Source organism: Pteropus alecto, unplaced genomic scaffold, assembly GCF_000325575.1.
Source record: "Pteropus alecto unplaced genomic scaffold, ASM32557v1 scaffold11, whole genome shotgun sequence".
Taxonomy (NCBI): Eukaryota; Metazoa; Chordata; class Mammalia; order Chiroptera; family Pteropodidae; genus Pteropus; species Pteropus alecto.
In genome coordinates, this window is record NW_006431956.1 from 3,929,432 (window position 1) to 3,942,087 (window position 12,656).

Here is a 12,656-nt window from a genome sequence, read left to right on the forward strand (position 1 = left end):
GCAGTGCAAAAAAAGTCCATTTGGGAGAGCCATGTGCCTCTCCAGACTGAAATAATACTTCATGGTGGTGAGTCCTTGGCTGGAGAAACAGGTTTAGAGAGAAACGCTAAATGGCAGCCCATTGTTATAGAAAATATAACCTCGCCATGAATGGATGAGGAGAAATAAAGAATTTTAAGTAAAGAAAGGCAATGTGTGGAAATGAAAGAAATACATAGCATCCTTTGGTCTGCAGCCTTTCCTAATGGAGATTAGCAGAAAATAAATGAGGGTTCACCCAGTATATTTGTTCTCCCAAGGATAAGATCTCATGTGGCCTGTCCTTCAGTACCACTTGGGCGTGGATCCTATTTCCAGGTAAACTCATACCCACCAGGTAAGGGAGGATAAAGTGGCAACATGTTTCAGGCCATTGAAAGGGAACAGTTCATTGTGACCTCAGATGAGCTTCTGAGTGTTTCGTGGGGTGGCATAGAACAGTCACACCCTGCATAATGGACAAAGAGGAGAAAAGTCTGTTTAACAGTGAGTGAATCAGGAGTCAGAGGCAGATCCCAAGGGAGCATCCGGCCTATTGGGTTACCATTTCCCTTCAGATATTGTTCATTAATCCTTCATTTGATTAGTCTGCTCGGGCTGCCATAACACAATATACCACAGACTAGGAGGCTTAAAAAAGAGAAATTTATTTCTCCCAGTTCAAGAGGCTAGAAAGTCCAAGATCAAGGTGCAGTGTATTCAGTTCCTAATTGAAGGCCCTCTTCTCAGCTTTGACAGGGCTGCCCTCTGGCTGCGTACTTACAAAAGTTAGGGAGGAAGTAAACTCTGGCATCTTTTCTTATAAGGACAGGAATCCCATCTCATCATGAGAGTCCCACCGCATGGCCTTATTTATCTAAACCTGATTACCTCCAAAGGACCCTACTCTCTCATACTGTCACAAGGGAGGGTTGGAAGGGTGTGGGGGCTTCAACATACGAATATGAGGAGAGAGATGATTCAGTCCATAGCACCTTCTGTGCCACAAAGAGGAGAGAGTGGGGATACGGTCTCCACTATCAAAGGTCAGGATGAGAGCGAGATGACCTGGTTAGGGAGGTCAAAGAAAACTTCCCCAAAGAAGTGATTGAGCCAGAGTCTGAGGCATGAACGGAGGTCCACCAAGAAAGAGCATTTGAGGCAAATGGGCAGTGTGAACAGAGGCCCCGTGGCAGGAGATGAACACAAGTCAAAGCCTGCAGAAGGTCATTGTATCTGGAAGTGTGATGGGCAGTGGGTGGCGGGAGAGGTTGGTGGGGGCCAGACCAGGCAGGGCCTTTGCAGTCCTGCTAAGGAGCTGTCGTTATACTCAACACAAAGTGAATCCTCTGAAGGAATTTACGCAAAGTGGCAGCAGGATCATATTTACAGTTTGAGTAGATTGCCCTGCCTCCAGTGTGAAGGATAGATGGAAAATTGGCCCAAATAGGAATGGATGCTGGTGGACGGTTGAAAGTAATTGCAGTCATCCAAGCAGGAGATGGCAATCTCTTGGATTAGAGTGGTCAGGGCAGGAAAGATGTGTAAACAGATTCAGGAGTCATTTGAAGAGGCAAAGGCAACAGGATTGGGCCATAGATTAGATACTGGGGACAAAGGAAGGGGAATTAGTGGATCTCATTACCCTTAACACCTGACAGAAGAATCTGACCCAGAGCGTAGAGCCCAAGGTATGCCTCCCATAATTAGACAGCACATATTTCCCATGGCCTTGACCTCCTTCCTGTCCTTCCCCTGCTCTGCTCTAGATACAGAGAGATGTATCTAGAGCCTTTGTTTTCCAAGCTCACTTCTGGTAGTGTTTGGCCATGGGGAGGCACTGTAGAGCAGATGGCAGGAAGAAAAGAGAGGCCAAGGTACAGTCTCTGTGTCCCAGGCAGTGTCCTCTGGGGTCCCAGCTTCTGCAGAACAGGTCTGCTTTGCTTCCACCTGTCCTCGGAGGGCTTGGCCTTCTGCTGCAAGGACATTGCTTTTCCTTATTGTGCCCCCAGACTGAATCATAGCAGTTTCCTATGGTTGACCAGTCTCTGGGTGCTCTCACTATCCCCTGTTTGGCTTCTCAGCTCTTTCATTGTCTGCGTAACTATTTCCCTGAGTTAAGTTCCCTCTGTGTGCCTGGTTTGACCTTGTTTCATGCAGCCCTCAAAGTCACTGAGTCCAGAAATGCATCCCTTCCAACCACTTATCAATGCCTGAAACTCATTTGTTTCCTTCCACCATGAAATAGAAGGCTTAAGAGGCAAATAATCCTAGGAGACTTTACAAATTGAATTATACACAGAACATGTTTTTTTTTTTTTTTTTTTTTTTCTCCCAGAGATCAGTATGTATTTGGTATAAGAAAATAACAGGATCCAGTGCGGTAGGGTAGAGGCGCACTAACAAGAATCACAGGGAGGAGGTGGAGGACTGAAAAGGCGAGGGAAAAAAGGGGGAGACGTACTAAAAGATTGACTTGCTTCAAAATCCGCCAAGGGCAAGCCACAGGGTAACACTATTGTATCGGAAAGAATGCCACCCCAAGGTTAGGTGGCTTCTAGCAAAGTGTTCTTAACAAGCAACTAGGAGTTGGATCTCAAGAGGAATAATCACAAAGCTCCATTAGCAAAGAAAAGAATGTGAGACCAGAAGTCAATTCTGTTTTTTACTTTGTCTGTGATAAAGTTAAAGTAATTTCTATCTGAAGTCTGTACCAAGCTAGGACAGCCATTCAGTCTCCATTTATTGAATGTCATGTACCAAAAAAAAATTGACTGTGTAGTCTATATATCGTTGATAAATACGTGCCTAATGTACTGGGGCGGAAAGCAAAAGCATGAATTCAAGGTATGTTTGTTCAGAGCTGGGACCTTTTTATACTCACGAAGATAATTCTAGTGTAATACAAAATTGGATTTGCTCGGTTGTAAACACAACCTGTGTATTAGCAATTTGTACTGTAAATGGCCTAGATCGCGGCTTTTATAAATAACACTCGTTCGGTATGTAGGTACCCTGCACTGTTTAGTACATCGAATAAGTCGAATTCTGCAACCTTTCCGTTCCTCCTTATGAGTTCTCTCTCTCTCTCTCTCTCTTTCTCTCTCTCTCACATCCATCTTGTAAACACTGTTAATGCAAGATTTTAGAGTGAAGTTCACTAAACTACAACAAAAATTTGCACACGGGAACTTCACCTGGCTCTCCACAGTTGCCTAGACTCTCACTGTCCCATTTTCAAACTTTCCAGGATTTGTGTGATTGTCTCCCCTCTCAACAGAGAGAGTAAAGAGATAGAGACTATATTATGGGTATATGTATTTTATGACGTGTATATATAGTAGTGTGCAGAACTTTAAAATAAAAGACCTTGATAAGTAATTTTCAAACCATACATTTATTTCATGGATCACATCATTCATTAATAATGTTAGTTTTCATATCTTCGTTTCCGTAGCAGCTTTTATTTTTATTTATTCGTTCACTTACTCATATTTGTGTCCAAATATGGATTGAGAACCAACTGTGTCATTGTGCTGGTCTCACCTTCATGGCACCTACCATCTGATCTGCACTGTCCGAGATGGTGGTCACTGTCCACATGTGGCTACAGAGAACCTTAAAGGTGGCTCATCTGAACGCAGATGTGCTGTAGTATTGAATGCACACTGGATTTCTCCACGACTTAGTAGAAAAATAATATAAAATATCTCATGAATAATTTTTGTGTTGATTACAGGTTGAAGTAATAATAACTAAGATCACTTAAATAATATACACTTCAAAAATTAACTGTTTCTTTTTACTTTTTTAAATGTGGCCACTAGAAATTTTTTAAATGCATATGTTGCTGGTGCTAGTTTAAATAAATAATCACCATCTAACAACAAATTATAATACGTACCATCAAATACAGATTTCCTTCCACTGCCCACATGAAGCATTCCTGACCATGTCGTTGGTGATTTGGGGAATGCAATGCTTCGTCTAGGAGATAGGAAGTAAAGCAAATAAAATGAGATTGATATCCAGAGAAATGTAGCTTTGAATCCAGTACTCACTAGCTGTGTCGCCCTAGACAAGTTATTTAACTTTCTGAGTCTTAATTTCCTCATCAACTAAACACCCACTGGATGGTAGAAATATTAAAGCTAATGAATGTAAAGTACCTAGCTCAGTGTTTGACATATTAGAGTTTCTTAAAAATAATGCCATTATTTTGTTTTTCTTTAATCACTTATGCATGGGACAGGTGGCTAATACAGGACTGATTTTGCATTTGTGTCACTATGTCAACTCAAGCAGCGTCAGTGGTCATAATACACAGCGGAAATAATATCCGCTGATGCAGATCAAAGGAAGTGTCCCGCCAGCAAACTTCTTATTTGGTAAGGGCTCGTTTTGTTAATTACGAACCATGCGAATTTCCCACCCATTTAAATGGATGGCCTACCTGGGAATTCCAAGATAGCATGGAGGCCAATGGCATGAATCCCTGACTCATAAATAAGGCACGAGTCTCTTCACTCGGATGTGGTCTGCTCTCTACCGCCTGCCTCTGGAACATACTGAACTATTACTAACATGTGACTAAGGCCTCCACACCCTAGCCAGGATCCTTAGTGAGCAGCTCTAGGAGTATAAATATGTGGCTGAAATCATTATTAAATACAAATTTCCCATTTACTGAAGCTTTAGAAGTCTCTGTTCTCTGTACCTCTGAAAAATATACTGCAAAGTCAAATGTACACTGCTTTGGGTTGGCTTACCAACCAATTAACTGAGTAAAAGAGAAAATCTTGAATGATACTCAGTGTCATAAATTCCTCAACCTGATTCATATCTGTTATAACAGGACAACTTCCCAAAACCCAGGTCAGCTTTCCAAGAATAGTTGTCACTTCATAATCATCTGTAGCCCGTCCAGAAGGAAATTTGGTTCTGAACCCATTCTTTCTCAGGCATGGAGCGCTCCTCTTCTTTTTTCTTTCTCCAAAAGAATGATAGGTACAAATCAAATACAGGCATTCCGAAACATTCACGCGTACTGCTGCTTGAAACAGAGAATGTATATTTCCACATTGCTGCAATACTTTGTATACCCCTGACACATACTGAACTATTACTAACAGAGAGTCTAACTACCTAATATTTCCATGGGAAAGTGAGTCCAGAACCTAACCTTAGTCCATCATATACTCCTTTGTGCACTGGGGATAATGTTCTGTCACCCGTCACACCCTTCTTTGATTCTATTACGTGTTTCCTGCACGTGTAAAGAAATTTTCAGCCTCTCTCCAGCGGACCCACGTCTAATTGCTCTCTCTCCTTCTGAGCTGCATTGCAACCTGACCCCAGGAGGAGACTTGCCGATCTGATGCGTTAGCGTCCCAGGACACTTAGCAAGCTGGAGTTTATCAGTTGCATAGGTTACTGTGTGCCAAGAGGTACACAGGCATGCTCCATGTCTTTTTTCCACTTCATTCATTTGACAAATATGTGTTGCGTGTCTTCTCCATCCCAGACACAATTTTAGTTGCTGAGATAGAGCAGTGAACAAAACAGACCAAATTCCCTTTCTTTGTGGAATTTACATTTTAATCCTGAGTGATCGGCAGTCAACATGATAATTAATTTAAAAACTGAGTCTCTCAGATGACAGTAAATACTAAGGGGAAAAATAAGACAGAAACAGGAACGTTGCAAGAGTAGCTTTTTAAGTCAGGACAGATGAGGACAAAGTCACTGAGAGGGGTCGCATGACCTGGGATCTGGCTACAGATGCCGCCATCTTCCTCCCGCCTTCTTGACGTCATTCCTTCACAGGACTGGCTAGAGAGTGGTGCAATCTCAAGATTAAATTCTGCAGAGAAAATCTAAACCGTGTGCTCCAATCCAGCATTTGCCAGAGGGCTCCAAGTCTACCAACATGACCAATGAACCCTGCTGTTCATTGCCTGGAAGGCCCTTGGGAATTTTCTCAATGTAAAGATTATCAGCAGGGCAAGATTTTAGAATTGCCGGAGTTCCAGCTGTAGTCGCTCTAAAACAGCACTAAAGCAACACGCTCACGCTCTGGCATCATCCTTATCTCCATCTCCCCTCAGCTCCGTACTGGGTGGGGAGATAAGAGCAGAATCTCAACGTGAAACTGTGAACGATGCAGCTGGGTCCGGGTGTCTAGTTCAGGGAAGAATAAAGAGGAGTGGTTCTGTACAGTTAGAGATGGACATCATAATCCCTTTTATTGATAACTGACGTTTTATCGAAAGTCCTATGTTTTAGCACTTTTCTAACAATTTGCATATATCATCTTATTTAATTTTTACAATAGTTTTCGTGTATGTGGGTGTAATTATCTACTTCTCACATTTGAGGAAGCCGAAGCATAAAGAAGTTAAGTAACTTGCTGTGCTAGTAATGGCAGATCTCAGACCCACACCTGGGCGCTCTGGCCTCAGAGCATTCATTTAGACCATGCAGTGTTTTCCCTGGAATACCAGAATGTGGTGACTTAAAAGGAAACATTCTCATTGATCGAGTTCTGTTGTTCCTTGCCCTTCTTCCTCTTCTCTTCCTTCCCTTCCCATTTATTTCCTCTCCTTTAATTTCTGGGCCACATGTTAACTTCATATCTTGTCCTTTCCCTGCCATCACGTTTCTTCCAAGCCAAGGATTCTCTCCTCTCAGACTCTCCGTAGGACATTGACTACTGCTCTAGGCAGCACAGACCCTTTGGGAAATCTTTCTAATGCTTTTCGTAAACACTGGTAACAAGATAGACAGAATGTAGAGATTTCTTCCCAGCCTAGGCCCTGTAAATTGGACTGCCAAAAGACAGATGAACAAGAGGAAAACAAACAAGTTCGCTCACATGTGCATCAAACGTTCACATGGGAGGACCCAGTGATGAGTAACTCGAAGGGAGGGCAGAGGTGAGGTCTAGACACCTAACCTTGTGGGAAAGGGAGGGGGAGCAAGGCCCTCATAGCAAAGCAAATTATGTTTTAGAAAATAGACAGGCCCTTTGGGAAAATAGATGGGAGGTATATAGTTCGTGACAATGTCTGGATGTGGTGCCAGAAGTTAGCACTGCCTGGGGAGGGATTTATGACAATTGAGTTCTTTGGGGGAGATTCTGCTTTTAGGCAGATAAGGGATTCAGAACTCAGATGCCTTCTGCTCAAAATCATTCTTTTGCCAAAGTGGCATGTTTTGGGGTGGTGTAACCTGATCCCTTCACCGTGTAAATAAATGTTCAGGAAGTAGCTTCTATCTAAAAGCCCGGATATGTGTGCCACAGTGTTTCTGGATGAATGGGAAGAGCTGGATGGGGAATCTCTCAGCCATTGGGAGAGCCTTACCCTTCTTTCCCTTGATCCCTTGTCCTGTGTCTCTTTAAGGCTGCTGTCACCAGTCCTACCTAGAGGGCACCAAATCTGAAAAGGTCTTGGGTGAGAGATAAGGTTCCAGGATCACAGACTTTATGACAAGGAAAGAGAGAAGGGAGGTCCTAAGAAATTGCTGATGGCAGAGTGACATCCCTTGGTTACAGGTCATTCCTAGATCATTATTCAAATATAAGACACACACTAATTCTGTATATTCTATGAAGGTACATTCTATAGAATGTATATACTGTCAGCTTGGGGTCATACAAAGGTGACAAAATTCATCCCTCCCCTTCCAGGATCTCACAATCCAGATAAACCTAATAATTAATTACCTTAAAATATTTAACATTCTCACTTGTTGAGGTTTGTAAGAGGTGAATAAAAAGTGTTGATTTCAGTAGAAATGTGTCAAAATTGCACTCTGTTCAACAGACAAGAGTGTTGCTGGAGGCTCGTGGCTTGGTGTTAGGCATCTTTGTTGTTTTGTTTTGTTTTTTCTTTTTCCAATGAAAGGTGCAAGTAGAAATGTAACATGATATTAGGCTAGTTTATTTACATTAAAAGAATATTTCTCTCTCCCATCCTTTGCCCCCCACCCAGCTTTTGCCTCTAATATCTCTGTGTGAATAGGAACCACTTCCAAACAAGTTAAACTTGAAGACCTACTTAGTTTCTCAGGCTCATTACCAAGGATTTAAAACCTCTCTATTCATTTGACAACAATGGTTTCCATGGCAATTACTGCAACACATGACATCCCCTGCAGCTCAGCTTAAAAATACACCAGCAGAAATGGCTACACATCAACACCTTCATCTGGAAAAGCTAGGCTAGGTTGGTCTTCTCACTGGCACTGAGCAAAAGAAATTAATTTGTTTAAAAAAAAAAAAAAGAACATATTAATCAGTTTGATTTCTTTTTGTGATATTTACTTTCTCCTTTTTTAATTTCAACCTATCATACCTGTGAAGATATACTTTCTTATAGCAAATCATTTGAATTGCATTTATGTGAAAGTGGCCTAGACGAAGACAAAGTGCTTCATGTTCATCACCCTTTACCCCATTCATCTGTTTCTGACTCTGTCGTCATTCGTCCCAACCCTTTCCCCTTCCAAAAGAGACATAAATTCTGAAAGAAGTGCCAAAGCAGAAATACAAAAGGAATCACACTCTATGTAATCTGTCTGTCCTTCCTACCTCCCACCAAGAAACACAGAGGGTACACTTACCGTACATCCACAAGAAATAACTAGTCAAATGAATACATAAATCAGGAGCATCTCTCTGAGCACCTGCAGTGTGCAGGGACCATGGTAAGAGCTCTGCATGCATCATGTCATCATGATCCTGTGAGGCCTGTGTTTTCACCATTGTGCAAATTAAGAAATGCATGCTCAGAGAGAGAAAGAATTTTGCTTATGATCGTATAGGCAAATGAGTCAGAATTGAGATTTTTAAAACCAAACTGGCCTGGCTCCCGAGCCCAAGCCCTTGATTTAATTGAGCCCAAGCCCTTGATTTAATTGATCAAGAGACTTACTTTCTCACTCAGGTGTGAGAGAAGATGGAGTTGGGGGAAGAGAGCAGTCAAGAGGTCCAGGCTATTCTCTGAGCTCCTGGCTTCCCCAGACCCTGGCTGGGCCCATTCTAACAAGTCTCTGCAGCCTCGTTTTTCATTTTACTGGGAACTGATAATAGCAATGTTGACCTGCCTCCCTGAGTTATGTAAGGAGAGACTATGAAATAAACAATAGGTGAAAGTTTTGAAACGATAAGCAGTAATGATGGAGATTCATAAACCTACAGGGACAGACACAAGCAAAGGGGAGACAGAGAGGAAACGTACAGAACAAGATTGCTTGAAAATGAATAGGGAGCGGGGCTTCCCAGAGAATAGTTGATGTGATCCAGGTATCTTCGTCTAAGCCCTAAGCAGATGCATTGGATGAGAGATGCAGCTCCTGGTTCTACCTTTTGCAAGACCTGTCTCTAGAGGTGTAAAAGGTCCCCATGAGAAGACTGTCTGGGTCATTCTGGCTGTTACTGGCCCTAGAATATATAAGACTCTGGAAGCCCCTATGCATGTGCGTTAACTTCTCCACAAGGAATAGTTTTGGACTTCAGGGTGTCCTTTTAACAAGTATGGTAGTAATGCAAACATGAGTAATCTTCAGCTTGGAAGCCGGTGTGCGTAATCATTAAATAAGGAGCTATATTAGCTTCATATTATAGTAATAGCTGTGCTTATCTAATTTTGCATTTACTTTACCTAGGCTCGGTCTTTAATGATGTATGATACCTTTAATTAAGGGTCAGCAATTGATGAGGTGGTGGAGGTTACCGTACTTGACTTTATGTTTCAGTTAGCGGAAATTAAACACAGTGGTATCTTTGCATCATTTTTGTCCTTTTCCTGCACTTTAGAAGCTATCTCGAAGGCAGCTTTGGAAATGGCACAGCAATGTGTCCTAGCATAGACTCACCCATATATTTACGTAACAAGCATTTATTCAGTACCCGAGGATACAAAATAGAGCCCTGCGTGGTTCTTACCCTCAAGGAACTTGGGGTCTGGGTATAACCATAAAAGGCACCATTTAAAAAGAAGGCCCCAGGGAAAATGTGAACTGTAATCTACATAGACCTGATCAAGTCAAGGCCCAAGGACCCCTGGATTTCGCAGGGCCTCCCATCCACTTATACAGAAAACATATAGGAAGAATGTGTCTCAGTTGCCAACAATTGTGCCAAGCCCTTCTGAGGACCTTCCATGGCAGAATAAATTTTAACTTTCGGAAAGAGATAAAGCAGTCACTTTGTGAAAACTTTCAGGTTGGTCATTTTTGTCTGTAACATAAAAAAAAAAAATGGATTATAACTAAATTCTATATCGAGTCCAAAAGCCTTTAGATTTTTCTAAGGCTATTATTTTGGCGATGTTTTTAAAAAAACACTCCAGGAAATTGATTTAGCTTCTTGGAAATAGCTTTTCTAGAATGTGTTCCTTCTGCATATGCCTCCTTAAAGTTTTAGATTTTCTCAGATTACACAAGGTACAGCCAAAGAACATGAATGGCATTTTGGCTTTCAAAGACATATATATTTAAATATACACATGCATAAATATACATATTTAAATATCAGTTGCATCTGCTACTAAAAATGAGGATGATCAACACAAAGAGGAGAGTGGTCATTTAAGAAAATATAATATTAATGATATAGGAAAGAGTAAATTTCTAGATATATTTATTCTAAACTAAATAATAAATATGAATAGATTTGATGAGTGAAATAAACATTCCTTCTATTACTCGAGTCAGTTTTAATGTTAAAAAGAGCAAAGACAGAAAATAAGGGAGAATTTATTTTAAAACTGAAGAATCATGTAAGACTTGCAACAAACAGACAGGGAGAAGTGCATTAACTGCATAATTCAGTAGAAATGGGGTTGAATCCCAAGTGGCCATTTATAGTCGTCCCCTTTGCCCTCAGGGGATACGTTCCAAGGTCCCCGTGGATGCCTGCAACTGCAGATAACACCGAACGCTGTGTATTCTGTTTTTCCTGTACACGCACAGCTATGGTAAAGTTTAATTTACAAATTAGGCACAGTAAGAGATTAACAACAATAATTAATAATAAAATAGAACAGTTATAACAATAAAAAGAGTGACCTGAACACAAGCACTGTGATACCGCAGCAGTCCTTCTGAAGACCCAGACAGCTGCTAAGTGACTAACGGGTGCAAACCATGTGCACGTGGAGACACTGGACAGAGGGATGAGCACACCCCGGGCAGGATGGAGTGAGATGGCACAAGATTTCATCACACTACTCAAAACGGTTCACAGTTTAAAACTAATGAATTGTTTATTTCTGGAGTTTTCCATTTAATATTTTTGGCTGCCGTCGACCATGGGTAATTGAAACCGCAGGTAAGTGGGACGACTGAAAAAATCAGTTAAACCGGCAAGTGTCACCAGTCAATTCCCTAAGGAAGCCAACTCTAAAATAGAGTAGCCTATAGGAGATTTATCTGGGGGTGCACTTAGGGTAAATAGCTAGGGGAATAAAGAGAAGAACAGGGGTAGGAGCAAGATTGGGCAGAGAGAGAAGTCGAGCTCTTCTGCAACTTCAACAGAGGCTTCAACTACAAGGAGCTCTGCACCTGGGGTGACTCTTCAGGATGGTCCTGAGATCAGATGCAGGACCAAGCCCTCGTAAATCTCACACTCATCACTCATTGGATGGGGCTGCCCCAGAAAGGGGCCGTGACCCTGTGCAATGTAGAGGTCCCAGTGAAGATCCATCTGCCAGCAGCACACTCAGCATCTGGGGAGATAAGTTCTGGAAGAGGGGATCGGAACAGCACCTCCCAGGGTCTGAAGCGGCTCACTATATCTGTTCATTCATTTACCTCACAGATGTATATGGAGCCCCTACTATCTGCAGTTAGGGTATCCAGGGTTCAAGTGAGAAAGAAATCAGACCAGGTCCTTAGCCTCACGGAACTTTCACTCGTGCAGTGAGAAAGGGGTTGTACAAAAAGAAAAGATACAAATGAAATAATTACAGAGCTTGACTAGCGCAAATAAAGTAGAGTGTTAAGGTAGGGATTAATACAAGGAAATACCACTTTAAGTAGAAAGGACTGAAGAACGAACAGAATTGGAGAGAGGGAGGGAGGGTCAGCAGTTCATCATTGACCACGAGGTCAAGGAGAGAAAAGAGGCCACGGACGCAGGAGGACAAGGTGTCAGTAAAGGTCTGACAGTTCATTAAGCTGGTTTGCAAGGCAGTGAGTAGAGAGAGAAGGGAGGAGGAGTGAGAAAGGGCGACTGAAGGAGCACACCCCCGATCGGGGGTCGCAAACGAGGGCCCGCAGCCAGCCCGGCCTCTGTTTTCGTGAATGAAGTTTTACACAGCCACACCCACCTGGCTGCTCATTGTGTGTGGTTGTGAGTCTTGAGTGGCTGCGACAGAGAATTTATGGCCCACAAAGCCTAACCCGTTTATTATCTGGACCTTAACAATTACAGTTAGCTCACTCCTGGTTTAGAAGAGGCAAAATGGAACAGGATCCAGTGTAGATCTGACAAGGTGCCATTTGGGGGATGCGATAGGAAAAAAATGGGAAAGAAGAGCCGGTAGGTTTGTGGACTTGGGAGTGGGGAAGAGAAAGCAGTTCCAGTTTGATGGCTTCTCGTGTCTCAGTGACAGATAAGAGCGTGAAGGAAG